The sequence below is a fragment of the Tympanuchus pallidicinctus genome, unplaced genomic scaffold (genome assembly GCF_026119805.1).
Source record: "Tympanuchus pallidicinctus isolate F22 unplaced genomic scaffold, pur_lepc_1.0 scaffold3, whole genome shotgun sequence".
In the NCBI taxonomy this organism is placed as follows: domain Eukaryota; kingdom Metazoa; phylum Chordata; class Aves; order Galliformes; family Phasianidae; genus Tympanuchus; species Tympanuchus pallidicinctus.
Genome location: NW_026294747.1, coordinates 89,211,640 through 89,226,487, shown reverse-complemented (window position 1 = coordinate 89,226,487; position 14,848 = coordinate 89,211,640). Strand labels below are relative to the sequence as shown.

General features: G+C 42.8%; 1 long non-coding RNA gene across 3 annotated transcripts in view; it reads left to right on the top strand.

Annotated features, from left to right (window-relative positions):
* The window catches only part of LOC128085836 (uncharacterized), a 45,496-nt gene that overhangs the window by 20,189 nt on the left and 10,459 nt on the right, over positions 1–14,848 (top strand). For 2 of the 3 annotated variants that reach the window (XR_008209121.1, XR_008209122.1), the window contains exons 2-3: positions 12,046–12,133; positions 12,251–14,026. This is a non-coding gene — a long non-coding RNA (uncharacterized LOC128085836). Of the gene's footprint in view, positions 1–12,045; positions 12,134–12,250; positions 14,027–14,848 lie in introns of those variants that run through there. The other variant, XR_008209123.1, reaches the window with a different exon arrangement.

Below are 14,848 nucleotides of genomic sequence, written 5' to 3'. Positions count from 1 at the left end.
CCAGGGTGACCAGTCTAAGGGTCCCTCCCAAGCCCTCCCTGCCACCAAGAATAGCATCTTCCTGCAGCAGTTCTTCCTGAGCTGAGCTCTCTGCTGGGTGCCATGTGCTGCTCTGCAGATGTCAGATGTTGTCCCCAGTGGTACATTAGCACCATTGCTGCACTGTCCTGACTCTGGATCTGAGCCCTTTCACAACTCTGCTGTGATGGCTCTCAGTGCCAAGGTGACTAGAAGTCCACAAATAGTTGTGGGTTGCTTCCTGTCTGGGAAGCCCCCAGGAAGCCTGGCTGCTGGAGCTGGTCTGCAAGCAGAGCTATGGTTTGGTTTTGTATGCAGGAAATACTACAGGTTTTCTTAGTTTTGGTCACTCATCTTCTCTAATGCAAAACCAAATGGCCCCTAGCTACTGTCCTTCTTGGACATAGAAGCATCTTTGTCCTAGAGCTCAATCCACTTTCTGTTGTGCTTCTGTGAGCCGTGGTTTGCTGGGTCATATCTCAGATGTCAATTATGTTGGGCTGAGAATGCAAAGAAGCTGTACTGAGTAAAACTTGCACACAGAACATAGATGATGAAGCAGATGGGAATAAGGACAAAATAGCACTAATTCCAGAAGCTGTAGCAAAAAGATGCTGCAGCTTGCTTGTGGTGAATTCCATGCAAAAATGCATTGTCTTTCATTGGGTATTATCCTGATCTGTGTGAATAACAGCTAATTGAAGAAAAAAAAAAAAAAAAGATTAAAGAAGCCCCCTTAAACTCTATTTTAAAATCCATACAATTCTCAGGGGATTTGAAGTGCTAATATGTACTTAAAGAGAGGCTAAAAATGTAGCCGCGCGTAATTACGGCAGGGAAAAAAAAAAAGTCCCCAAGCAGAGCCGCAGAGCTTCCCTGAAGTGTGGCAGTCAGCACGGTGCGCTGCGGAGGAAGGAGGAGAGCAGGCTTTGAGCCGCGCAGGTTCAGCGGGCAGCCTCCGAGCCGAGCAGCTGGCGGGGCGGAGCCGGGCCTGCTAGGGCTGCGGCGGGCGCTAGGTGGTGCCAGCGGCCCGCGATGCTGCGGGGCCCCTAGGGCAAGGGCTCGTCTCTTCTTTCCCTTTTCCCTTCTTTATTTGTCCTTACCTGTTCCAATGAATAGAGTATAAGCAGTGGGGAAAATACGAAAATCGTCTTGCCGAAAATGCAAAGCAGACTGTACGAGTGGAGACCAGTAGAAAAACGTTGAAAGTAAATTAAATAAAGCAGAGAGAAAGGTGAAGTTTCGCTTTCAGTCATGCCCTTTGGTCAGAATCGTCAGAATGCAGAATTGTTTCTGCCTGGAACTTGTGTCCTACTATGTGGAGCACCCTGGGGTGCTGGGCTCCTCGCTTCACCCTCAGGAGAAGTTATTGGAATTGCTAAAGGAGAAGAAGGATGTGGAGCTCTTGGAGAGAGTCTGAAGGAGGGTCCCTAAGACGATCAGTGGGCTGGAGCACCTCTCCTGTGAAGAAAGGTTGAGGGAACTGGGCTTGTTTAGCCTGGAGCAGAGAAGGCTCCAGGAATACCTCATTGCGGCCCTCCAGTACTTGAAAGAAGCATATAAGGGGGAATGGCTGTTTACAAGGGTGTATAGTGATAGGACAAGGGCGAATGGTCTTAAACTGAGACAGGGGAGATTTAGGTTGGATATTAGGAGGAAGTTTTTGACACAGAGGGTGGTGATGCACTGGAACATGTTGCCCAAGGAGGTTGTGGATGCCCCATCCCTGGAGGCATTCAAGGCCAGGCTGGATGCGGCTCTGGGCAGCCTGGTCTGGTGGCTGGCGACCCTGCACATAGCAGGGGTTTGAAACTAGATGAGCATTGTGGTCCTTTTCAACCCAGGCCATCCTATGATTCTGTGAAGAAAAGGCTTTTGGATAGAAGACCATTGAAAATCTGTATGAAACGCTATTTCTTGTTAAAATGGAAATGCATCTGGCTTGTTCTTTGCGTGGCTGTGGATGGTATCTGGTAATTCTGTGATTCTGTATCACCCATCTTGTCTGGCTCAGGCACACACTGGCTGTGCCTGACAGCAAGAACAGTCTTGTGGCAACTTCTAATTCAGAAGTCTTTCAGCCATCCAAACTACAAGTGCTACTTGATATTGCAGGAAAGTTTGAACAATTTATGTTTATCTCTGGGATTTGCATACTTGGCCAGGAGTGTGCAGTGCAGACAGGCTGAAACAAAGGCTGTGGATCCATGGATGACCCAGGGCAAGAGTGCATCACCATCACAGCTAATAGAGTGACAACGTGACTGTTACAGACTGTAGCTGATCCATTGGTTCCAGATACACTCAACAATTAGTAACTAGACATGCTGATTTGCGATAAATCACTTAAACTAAAGGATGTTTCTATATTTCACTCATAGTTCCAAGAGAGTATTATTTTCTAGTTAGCTTCTCCACTACTATTTGGCTTTTCTTCTTTTTCTTTTCCTCCCTTTATTTTTCTGCAGTTCTGTGATTGTTCTATAACAATTCTGCATTAACTTGAAATGGTTTAAAATCTGTCAGGCCAAGGTCTGAGTAACCACATGTGCCAAGGCAAAATTATTGTGGTGGAGCCCAAGCCAGTGATGAAGGCTGTGCAAGATGTGAAGAAATGAAATTAAAGTAGGTTGGCAATCTGAAGTGAGCTGTAGGTAGGAATTTAAGTAAATGCTCTAACTGGTAACTTGAAGTTGGAGCATGGGAAATGCCAGAATACATTATAACATAGTATTGCATATAATACACAATCTAATTTGTATACTATTCGTATGATAATTATGCAACATTGATTCCAATTTTATGTAGTGTAATATGTAATATGGCTGTAATTCTATAATTGTGGCAAATTGTAATATTCCATATGTTAATATACAGGTCATTCAGATTCTAAAGCATATGGAGCAACAAATCTGGTTTTCCTTTCCAGCGTCCTTCTTGGAATATTTGGATGATCCCCATTTATTAGGACCAAAATCCAAAAAATAAATGCTTGTCTTTTCACCATCTCAGAATTCTCATTTGTTTTTCATCAGCTTCTATCTGTGGCACCATTCAGCAGTAGATAATACATCACAGTATGACCTGCTGCTGTGGCTGCCAGCTAATGCTGCTTGTAAGATGCTCACACATCTCACACATTTACAGTCCTGAGCTCCAGCTACAAGGCTGGCTGTAGACAGGCTGAAATGGTAGAGGAACCAGAAGTGTTTTGTTTCTATGTCTCTGTTCTTACTCGGAGCTGGTAAACTCTTGGCTGTGTGCTCCCAGTAAGGGAGGTACGCTTTGCTCCGGGCACTTCAGTTGCATGACTCATTTCTACTGTATGCCTTACATGTAAAAATATCTTTAAATTTATGATGGCTTATTAGTATAATTGTTCAATAAACAATGCTGCATAATGCATTGCATACACAGGGAGCTTTAAAGTCTAATGTGCAACATAGTGTACTGTGTGCCTTCAGTGGAATACAAATGCAGGCATATGTTCTTCATTAGAGTTGGCCAAGTCTTTAAAACATCAGTTACTGCTGTCCCGAGTTCTCTGCTCTCTGTCAGTGCGTAGTTACCCATTTGCAGTCCCCTGCTGGTCTCTCAAAAAAGTGGATAATATTTAGGTGAAAGCTGTAGCCACCAGAAATGCTTCCTCTGTAATTGATAATGAGCATGAAGTCCTTAGCTGGATCCTGCTCATGTGTTTATTGTAAAGGTGTTTGTCATTGACACCATCATTGACATCCATAAGTGTTCCTAGGGTTGTATGTTGAGCTGTTTCAGGAAAGTGCTCAATTTCTATTCCTTATACAAGTTGGGAGCTCTCCAACCCCAGTAAATAAATTGGAAATTGTTTATGTTGGGAAAGCAGATGTTTCTGCTTTACCTACAATTTGCTTTGTCTTTCAGATCAGTCTTAAAAGTCAGAAGTTCCAATGAGAGACGATTGTGCTAGAGCTTATTTTGATGTTGAGATAAAAATACCAAGTAAGGATTAATATCAGCAGTGTTACTGATGGTCACAGAAACATAACAGAAAGTTGCCATGTATGATCTTTTTAAATATGTTTTAGAGTTGGAGAAAATACATATAATATATATACGTGTGTGTGTGTGTATTTCCAGTGTCCAAACTGGCATATCTTGACCTTCCCAGATTGGATTACTCATCATTTGCTTTTTGTGGCTGCCCATCTTTGTGCAAGATCCAGGAAGAAGAGTGACTTGATACTCACTAGTCTGTAGAAATGAGGAGTTCAATTAGCAGTAGCACTGATTAATAACGCTCCTGCAGAGTTCCTTGATTCTTTGCCTTGCTAAGCATCTGCATAGCCTGTACCTTAGAGCTTCACAGCTTAATCATACATTGCTTTATACCCATTATCTGTTCTTTGGGAGGTCCCTTGTTCTTGAATTGGAAGAGTCTGTGAATGATCATTCACTTTCTTTATGCCACTAACAGTCCTGTAGGGTTTATCTCATTGCTTATGAGTCTGCTTCTTTCCAGGCTGAGGAGTTTTAATTTACTCAGATCTCAGACATGTTTTTCTAATCTATGTGCCCGTAACTTTCAGCTGTGTGAGGCAAGCAATGAAGAGAACTGATTGTTTCAAGACAGCTCAAAAAAGCCAAACTATAAACAGCGTTGGAAAAAAACATCTTTAGATTATTAAGGTTTTGCAGTTAAGGTTATAAATCTGATCTCGGATAACCAAGATTTAACTTTGTTCAGAATTAAACAAGCAATTTCATGCTGATGGGATACGCAATAATTATTAACTATCCATTTGATCAATTTCAGAGTGCTTTGATACTTGCAGCAGCAAAGCAGTTTAGGTGCTGAATATTTATGATGTTCTGTGCTGTTGAATAGTTATGTTGGACTGCTTAATACTGATTTCTTAGGTGCATTGCCACTGTAGGGAGAGCTAGATTGCAGTTTTTTGTTTTTGTTTCAATTTCCTTGATTTTCTCTCTTCACCTTTGGAAGAGTAATGCTTTGGCTGAATGATTTGTATTTGAAATCTGTCCTTATTATTTTGTTGCTAATGAACCTGAGCTGCTGCTGTGCAGAAACCTGTCAGTCTTACATTAGGCAGCAGCAAAAGCCACAGCGCAATCCAGCGGTTCTTATAGCCTCATCCAAAATGTGTGGTTTAACACATATGAAAGCAGACTGGTGTAGGACTGCACATTCATCACAGCTGTGGTGGAGCGGGGTTAAAACAAACAAACAAACAAAGCACCTCCTGATAAATGAAAAAGGTTTCTTAGAATCCAAGTAACTCAAAAGAAGCTGAAATCGGATCAAGGCAATGCTCCAGTGAAGACTGGAGGCATTGTTGAGATTTTTTATCATCTTTATTTTTTTTAAGTTATATCCCTCTATTTCAGGGAAGAAATCAAGATGACTGACAGGAACATTAGTAATTTATACAAAGGAACTATTATCTGAACAGGAATCATCAGTGTCCTTCAGAGGAAGGAGAGATGAGGGTGGCAACAGACAGTAAAATCGAAGCCTACAGTGGAAAGAGCCACTGCCCTCTTCAGTGATCGGAATGGGATGAGATGCACCAAAAGCAAAAAGTCTGATTCAAGTGATGTACAACTGCTGTCATATTTTATGGTATTAGGAGCAGCTTATGGATGCCTCTTGCTCTGCTTCCAGCTGGTCTCTGCCTGGCTCACTCATCATTGGCAACTCTTATGGTTCTGCTGGGGAACCTGGATGCACAGCTGGTTCCCAACTGGAGCCAGGGTAGCAAATCTGGCCATGCCCTTTCAGAGCTGCTCCAGTGAAACATCCAGCTGTGTCTAGCTGTATTCTCCCACTGTCATAATATGAAAACCTGACATCATTTCTGCTCCCCTCCTCCCCTCCCCCCCCCCCCCAACTCCTCTGTCCCCTTTTTATTCTTTTAGCATGTATTACAGATAGTTGCTCAGTCAGGCACAAATTTGCCCAGGATGTGTTTTGCTTCTGTTAGTACCAGCCATCTTCACATTCCTGTGCATATCAGGTTATGTGAACAAGCCATAAGGCCACACAGCCTCTTGTTGACATCAGGTGTTAATCTGCCCCAGCACTATAGGAACTCTGGTACTCAAGCTTTCACTCCTTTTTTTTTTTTTTTTTTTCTTCTTCTTCTTTTTTTCTTTTCTTTTCTCCATTATCTACTACACTCAGTTCATTATCTTTTAAATATCACTGGTTGAAAATATTTCAGTACTTGCATTTTAGATGTCGTGTTGTTAATTTGGTACAATACCCAGAAAAGCATACTGAGCAAACTGCTCTGCATGCACCGTTGTTTTGAATGAAAGTAATGTGGCACTGCTAACACAGGTGGAGATTTCACCCTCATTCACTCCCTGTGCTCCAGCAATCTCTGCCTGATGTGAGCAAAAGGCACTTGTGTGGTCATGCTGGAAGGGGGAACTGGTTTCTGAGCTGACTGCTTTAGCTGGCTTTCAGCCAGGTCAGTTTTCCAGCCTGATCCTCCACAAAGAGCAGAGAAGTGATGGTGTGGGCAAAGAATCGTGCCCTGGTGCAGGAGAGTCTGACTTTCATTTTATAGAGAAGAAAGTTATGTTGGCATGTAGAGTTGTGTGCCTGCAAGGGTGTACCCCTCTGGTCATAAACAAGTTAACCATGCATTGCAAACATTGCATACACCATGCTGACTTATTGCAGCATCTGACAGTATATATTGACCCTGTATCTAATTACAGCAGCAAAACTATAAGATTGGAAATTGAAATAGGCCATGGCAAGCATTTTTAACCACTTTATGAATTTCTTATTCGAATGTTGGCACTCTGTATTTTCATAATCAATTCAGGCTGATCAACAACAGTCTGTTTTATTTCTTTTTTGTTGTTGTTAGAGTTTTTTTTAAACCCAATTTTGATATAATTCATTATTCACTTGAGATTACATTAGAATAAATTAATATTAAAATATTTAAATGTAGAATAAAGAGTTTGAAAAGTTACAAAGATTGATCACCTGAGATGCAACATTGATGCTTCATTAGTCATAGATCTCCATATTGCTAGGCTGAGGTGCCTCTGTTTTGCCTCATTAGCAATCTTTTTTTTTAATGCTGACTGGACTGTATTTAGGCTGCACTGTATACAATTTAATAATGGCTCCTGTCAACAGCTTCAGTTGCACGTGCAAACTGGAATATCCTTCACTTCAAACCATAGCAATGTAGGCTTCCTAGCAAGATGATTGATGCCCTGAAACTGTCAACGTTTAAAAGCTTTTTAGATAATGCTTTTACTAATATGCTTTACCTTTTGCTTAGCCCTGAAGTGATCAGTTGGTTGGACTTTATTTTTCTTGGTTCTTTCCAATTGGATCTATTTTATTCTGGAACTTTATAAAAATAGCCATAAGATCTTTGTATGGCTTGATTTTTCTCCTTGCTAAAGGTTTACTTTTCCAGTAAATAATAAAGTGTGTTGCCGATGTTGTTCGTTCCAAAACAAATTCCAAATCTGATTTTGTAATCAGATTAAGATTTGGGAACAGGGACTCTAATGGAGTGAGATAGGAAGAGTTTCTTGTGCAAAGTGTGACCCGAGCGATAGCATTTGTATTAAAAAGGCCAGATTTTTTAGCATTCTCCGGTGTTGACTTTGGCCCACGTGCAGAGAGAGGTTTCTAAACCCCCTTAAGATCCTGTCCAATCCTGAACAAATAAATGGCTGCACTGCTAGTTCACCTTGCTGAGGGGTGAGGTGGAAAAATCTGTTTGCAACCAGGGATGTGCCCTGCTCCAGCCTACAGTGACTGGGCTGGGGTAGGTAGGGACAGGAAGGGAACAGGTGCAGATAGCCCAGCAGATGGCTGGAAGTCCTTAATCTGAGCAATAATGCTAACATAGCCATATGGTAAAAAGCTGTAGGAGAAGCCATTTTTCTAACAGCAGGCAATATCCAGAGTTTAGCTGAGGAGAGAAAAAGGCAAGCTGTCCAGCAATTAAGCCCTTTGACATCTTCAGTGTAGAGGAAGAGTGGGGGAGCTACTCAGGACCATTCACAGGTTGACAGTTCACCGGCTCCATTACAGGCAGTAGCACTTTGTGTGCAGGAGCCTTCCCTCCAACTGAAGGAGGCAGTGTTTGTCCTGTAGATGGTTGTCAAAATAGGATCTTGTTCTGTGCGGATCAGGCAGGGAAGTGTTCAGCCCCTAGGTTGTGCAAACTGGACAGGTATCTCAGTATTGTTGTGAGAGAGTTCTTGAGGGGATGATGGTCCTGATGCTTCAGGAGTGGTGTCTCCTGAATCTGCCAGACGTCAGCAGAAAGTGATAAAAGAGAACCAAAACCCTTTGGTGGGTGGAGAACTGCAGAGGGCAGGGGCCATTGGAGGGGATGAAGTGTGAAGTGATGCGTGTTGGCTCAGCTAACTCAGCCAATGTCACTCATAAACTGCCTGGAGTTTCCCTTTGTTTTTAAGACAATAGATACAAATCTGAGCCTGTCTTCCTTCCTCAAAAGCTGTTTCCAATGGCTTTGCTCTGGAAAAATCTTATGTTTCCCCTGGCTAATCATCCCTGGCCTGGGGCCTGGAGATGTGATGCAGCTTGTCCCTCTGGAGAGCTTAGCCCAACCTGCCAAGCCTGCAGGTGTGCTTTGAGTGCAAACCCAAAGGCAGGCACATGAAGCACCAGCAAAGGGAGGAGGACAGTGCCTGGCCCTGCCTCTGGGTACTGTCTGGGCCTGACTGTTTGTACTTGCCTGTCTCTGGCCCAAGGGCAAATGCAGAGGCAGCAGTGGCACCTTTGCCCTGGGGCAGATATCAGGCAAAGCCAGCATGCAGAGGCACAACTTTCCATTCCTCTGACTTGGATTTGATGGTTTTTGTTTTTGTAGTTGTGTGTGGTGCCAACCTGATCTTTGTTCCTTAACTGTTTTTAAAAAATGAGTTTCAAGAATACGCTTACGGTTGTATATGTTATATTTGTTTTCTGTTTTTTTGCCCTCCTTAAATCCTCAGCAGAGAAGCTTACGGTTTTGCATTTGCAGCTGTGTCATGTTAATGAAAAGACAGCTTTAAAATGGATTAAAAGCAGGCAGAAGATTGAACGACCTCTGCACAGACACCAATGGGATGTAGATTTCAGTCAGAGGGCCTGATTTTGCTGATGTGTGCCCTGTGGGATTTGTATTATGGCAATGTGCTGTGCATGCTACAAGCCCATTGCAGCTCCTGCCTGTGTTGGAGGCGTTCAAATCCATCAGTAGAGCAGCACGATATGTGCCCTTCTGATTCACAGAATACTCCCACAGCCTCTTCAGCATTCTGGAAAGTGCAGCTGGGGCAAACACACTGGGCTGGCAAGTTGATGATCTGCATCGTTCTGAGGGACGAGGTGAACAAAGGCTCCTTTCTGGGCTTCTGGACATATGGTCTCAGATCTTGGGCAGTAAGGAAATAAACCTTCCCAGGAAGTGGGGTCTCGTGGGAAAAGTTCCACAGAGCTCCCTGCTCTAAAGAGAATAGAGCTGAGGCTTTGGTACTAGCTACTGCACAAGAAACAGTTTGATGCTGTCCCAGTGGATTCCGTCACTCAGACATTAAAAGCACATCTTAAAATAAGCTCTAACATTTTTTCTCTCTCTCTCTCTTCTTTTTTTTTCTTCTTTTTTTTCTTTTCTTGCCCTTGTCCCTCCTGGGAAAAGCTTCCGATTCCCAGCTATCAGTTCAGCCAGTGCAAAACTATCTGGGGGATTAATGAATGCAGAGGGAACAGCAGGATTTAGAGAAGGTGCAGGTGGGTGGAAGAGGACTGCTGAGATGAATGTTTCCAGGGGAAAACTATGTAAAACTTTCTGCTTGCACAAGGGAAAACTCCTACTAGTTGCACAGTCACCACGGTGGAGATCGCAGGAGAAGTGGGAGTAACCCAGGCTCAAACTGTGAAGCCAAAAGAAAGCTTGCTTGTGGTGGGGAGGGGGTCTTCAGATCCTCCCAGCACCACAATATCTTCACACGTGTTCTCTATCAGCTCCATGCATGAGCAGTAGGTGGTCAGTATGCTCTGCATGCTTGCACTTGTTTTTCTTAGGTACCCAGCAGGCTAATCTGATTCAGATACACTGCTTTTCCACACTCCTGAGAACAGAGCAAAGGCATTTTATGCTTCATGTGTGACAATACACTTCAGAGTTCTCCCGTAGACCCTCCCTTGTGACTGTTTTGTGCCACGGTCTTATCAGAGGCTCATGGGTAATAGTTGTTTGGGAGGCACAATAAGAAAAACTTGGTGGCATGTTACTGACTAATTGCTTAATTTAAACCAGTGAAAGAAAAGTTCAAATTCAAAGCTGTTGACTTTTCAAAGAGCTGCAGGTGTTTTCCTCTAACAGACTGGTTTGTTTTTCCTTAGAATTTATGCTTCTTGGCAGATGTAATATATATAGACTTAAAATCTAGTTGGTCCCTATCTCTTTTGCCCCCTGTTCCCTGCACTCTATTATTTCACGATTTCACTGTACTGCACTTTGTTTCCTGAGGTGGTAACCAATGTCCTGAAGGGCAGAACATCTTGCTAGAGTCAAAGAAGACCGGCAGAAGCTGCACCTGCATATGCTTTAGCCTCTTTTTGAGAAGTGGGTCTACAGCATGTTTATATTCCCCTCCTATCTTTAACTTAAAAACATTGAAAATGTTTGGGATTTTTTCTTGCAATGTCAATTTAAAAGGAAAGATAACTTGTTCCACAGCTTTTGTTGGCAGCTGTGAGAGGCTTTTCCTATTCCTCAAAAGGGGGGGGTTGTATCCTGCCAGCATCTGTAAGGAGTGTGGCAGGAGAGCCAAGTGTGCTGTTGAACAGGGAGAAGCTACAAAATTTGGCTTGTTGCACAAAGTTTACAACTAGGCTGCATGGAGGCTGAAAAACAGCAGGCTTCATGTGCTGTAGCCCTAGCTGGGCTATGAAGTAGAGAAGGAGAAAGTCATTACAGTCATCTTTTCACGTTGCTGGATAAAGGCCAAGATGGTATTTGCTGGGGGTAGCAGCTGGAGGAGAGATGTGGAGAAGGGGGCTGGGAGGGTGCAGCTTGAAATCAAATTGCTGTGCTGCTCCCCCTCACCCAGAGCACTGAGCATAATCAGGTGCTTTTTAATGGGATTATCTTCTCTGAGGTGTCAGAGCAGTTGAAACAGCTTATTGGTTGGAGGTAAGAATATAGCTGCTCTGAGTATAGAGCATCCTTCTGCCTGCAGAGAGCACCTGCTCCGTCACTATCTTGCCTGTTCAGAGAAGTTTTCTTTCTACCATAAAGATTATATAATGTTGGGCTAAATGGTAATATTAAATACTTGCTTTCTGAGTTACAAAACCAAGAGTTTGGCATAACGGAATGTTAACTCCTTAAGCAACAAGAAAGCATCAGAATGTTTTGTTTGTCTTACACTGATGATGTGGATTTAATGCTTTCTTCCTGCCAGGGGTGGGTCCTTCTGCTTAGGGATAGAGTAAACCTAATGGTGTCCTCAAAGAAGCTGCTGTTTGGCAGATGGGTGTTTATCTGGGACAAAACTGGTGCTTTATAGCTGGGGAAGGCTTGAGCCAAATGGAAGCAAGCGTTTCTGTGGAGACATAGGCATCAGGGTGCAAGAGGACTGTGATGGAAAAGCCTAAGGCTGGGGCTGAGAAGCATTCTACACAGTAGCTTGTCCAAAATACGTGATTTGCTTTGCTAAATTTGGGATGAAAGTCTTAGTAAAACTATTTTTTCTTAATCAAATGAATCCTTCTTTAAAAAAGCAAAGCTCACAAAATTAAAACACAGCAACAGAAAACAACAAAGCCAATACAACAGCAAACATTAGTGAAAAGAAATAAACCATGCTTTTCTTTCCCCATCTTTTCTAGTTCTGGGCAATTTTTATTGTTTCTAAGGCTAATCTTATCCAAACAACTTGAGCACAGATGGTGAGGCTGTTTTTTTTTTTCTCTCTAAATTTCTCACGAGTTTTCTGTGTGCTTTATTGTTGCTTGTTTCATTATAGATCTACTTCTTAAAACCCTACTGAAGGAAAATAATTGCTTTGATCGCTTGGTGAATATCTGACGTTGTGAGATCTTCATCTAGATGGAGTAAATCCTGAAGGATCCTGTTTGTATACTGTAAGCACTTTGGATCAAACAGTAGTTCACAGGGCGGATGCTTTTTGTTGTAAGTTTAAGATTTTGCTTTTTTTTCCTTAATTGCAGACCTGACCTGGTTTTTAGAGATCTCCAACTTTGAGGGCTGCTTCCACCTGAATCTCTGCTCCGGGAAATGCCTCTGTAACCATTGTTCTATCACAGACACGGATCCACCTGTCAGCCTCATGTTTAGAGGGATTACTTCATTGTTGCACTGGCACTGCTGGAGAGCTATCTGCTCCTCATCAGGACATCTGGCTGTGGGAAAGATCGTGCTCTGTTCCTCCACTGTAAGCAGATTAATGTGCTTAGTTTAACAACCTGTTTGAGATTCAACTATTAATAATTTTTGTTTCCTACTGCTACTTTCTCAGTTTGGATACACTTTTACAAGCAAAGCCTGGGTGTTGCTCAGAAGCATTCAGGAGGTATATAAACAAGGTCATAAGGTCTTTGCATGTGGCTTTAGAGGAATTAAAGCTGAATTGAGTTGCACAAGTGGAAAGAAAAATTGAAAATGTGTATACTTCAGTGTGCTTTTCTAAGAACTGGATCTTCTTAACAGCAGACAACGAAAGCTACAGAAGTAGCAATGTTGCTCTGCAGAGAGGATGTGACACTGCTATTTTCTCATTGTGCAAACCAAACAATGCTTGCTTCGTATCAGGCCCTCTGGTGCAGCCCCATTATTTGCTGCTATTCCTGGTGTCCCTCGGCCACCTCTGCCTTGTACAGATTCTTTCTCTGTCTGGGACTTAGCACAGAGAAAGCCCTGCAGCTGACAAGGGCAGCTCTGCCCCTGGCTCTTGCCATAGGGTAGGTCAGTCTGCGAGAAAATGGTTGGCTTTTTCTCTGGTGCTCATGGGCTGGGATTTTGGTGGCCAGTCTAGCCATCTTCATACAAGATGTATATTAGTAACTACAGCTAGCTCTTCTCATCTGATGCCATGGAAACATTACAATGTTTTGATGGTTTTCTTTATTACCTTATTGAAGAGAAGTGTCCCAAATGTATGTGGTGACATCCACAGTAATTTCTTTCTTCTTGTCCTTGATTATTTTTTAGCAGTGTCTGAGTGGGAAGAAAAACTGCAGGAGATCAAGCTGTATAGTAATTAAACCCATGCTAAATATTAAATGAAGCTGTTTAACCCTATTTTAATACAGTATGCTGAATTTTAGTGATTACTCATTGGGATGCAAACTCACCAGTTTTGTTGAAGCTAATGATAATCTTTTTCTAGACTTCTTGACTGCCTAAGAATAGCAGTGACTTGGTTCCAGGATCAGATAGAGCAAATAAATCTAGGAAAACATTTTCACTGTCACTAGGCTTATTTTGTTAAACCGTATTTTAAAAATGCATTTATTGTGGCTTGCTTATCAAGATGTATTTCACATGCTTCATCATGGTGATTAGCCTGAAATGGAGGAGTTTCTCAGCTGATAATCTGCTGTGCCACAGGAATGGCAGGTTAGAAGTCAGGACTCTGGGGACTAAATCATGGTCCCTTTGAAACCGATAGGCATCTTGCCAGTCATGTTGGATTCTGTGCTGTTTTGCTGTTTCACATGGATTTTGTTCTTGATTCTTATCAGCAGCTTGCTCTGAGACCTCAGAAAGTTATTTAACTGTTCTGGCCTTTTACTTTCTGCAGCAGTATTTTACAACCCTTTGTATTATTTATAATATAGTGAGATATAAATCTCTAATTTATCTCTAATGTATAATACTTAAACACAGAGATGACCAAACATCCCTCTGTGATTGCCCTTTCAAGACCAAGAGTAGGAAAATTCGAAGGTATTTCCTGTATTGAGAAATAAAATTTGTGTAAAGAATGTTCTTCCTTCCATGGGTAACTTTCTGATCTCCTCTCTCTGTATGTTCTTTGAGCAAAACTCCTTTTGAGGTCAGTGGCAGTGGCCGTGTGAGCAGAGCTGAAGGGTTTAATGTGATACTCACTGCACGTGTAGGCAAGATGCTGATGGAGAAAGTCTGCAGATGAAGCTCTATAGCGGCAAGTTTTCTCCAACACTGTAGGACACAGCAAGCAACGCTGGTGCAGAGGAAGAGAAGTAGCCATGTGCTTCCTTGCTAATCTCACTTATTTCTCCAGTTTAAATTCTTACATCTAAAAGCCGCTACCTGCTGCAGGAAAAGAGCATCCCATTTCTGGATGCATGCCACATTTCTTCCCTTCCTTGGTCCCTGGTGACTGTGCTTTTGCTTGGTAAGTTGATTATCATGATAGAAAAACCAAGCCACTGAACAAATGGAGGGTGGGATGCTGTGCAGAGCAGGACCAATATGGCCTGGGTTGAAAAGGACCACAACAATCATCCAGTTTTAACCCCCCTGCTATGTGCAGGGTTGCCAACCATGAGAACAGGCTGCCCAGGGCTACATCCAGCCTGGCCTTGAATGCCTCCAGGGATGGGGCATCCACAACCTCCTCGGGCAACCTGTTCCAATGCGTCACCGTCCTCTGAGTGAAAAACTTCCTCCTCAGTTTGCTCTGATCTGTGTGGGGTGACCCTGATGAGCAAGTCAAATGGTCAGGTCCTGGCTATCCCAAGGGGATGCTGCACAGCTGATGTCTATGGATAAGCTCTCTTTCTCTCTAGAACAAGATACTCTTGGCCACGTTCTCTGGTAAGAAC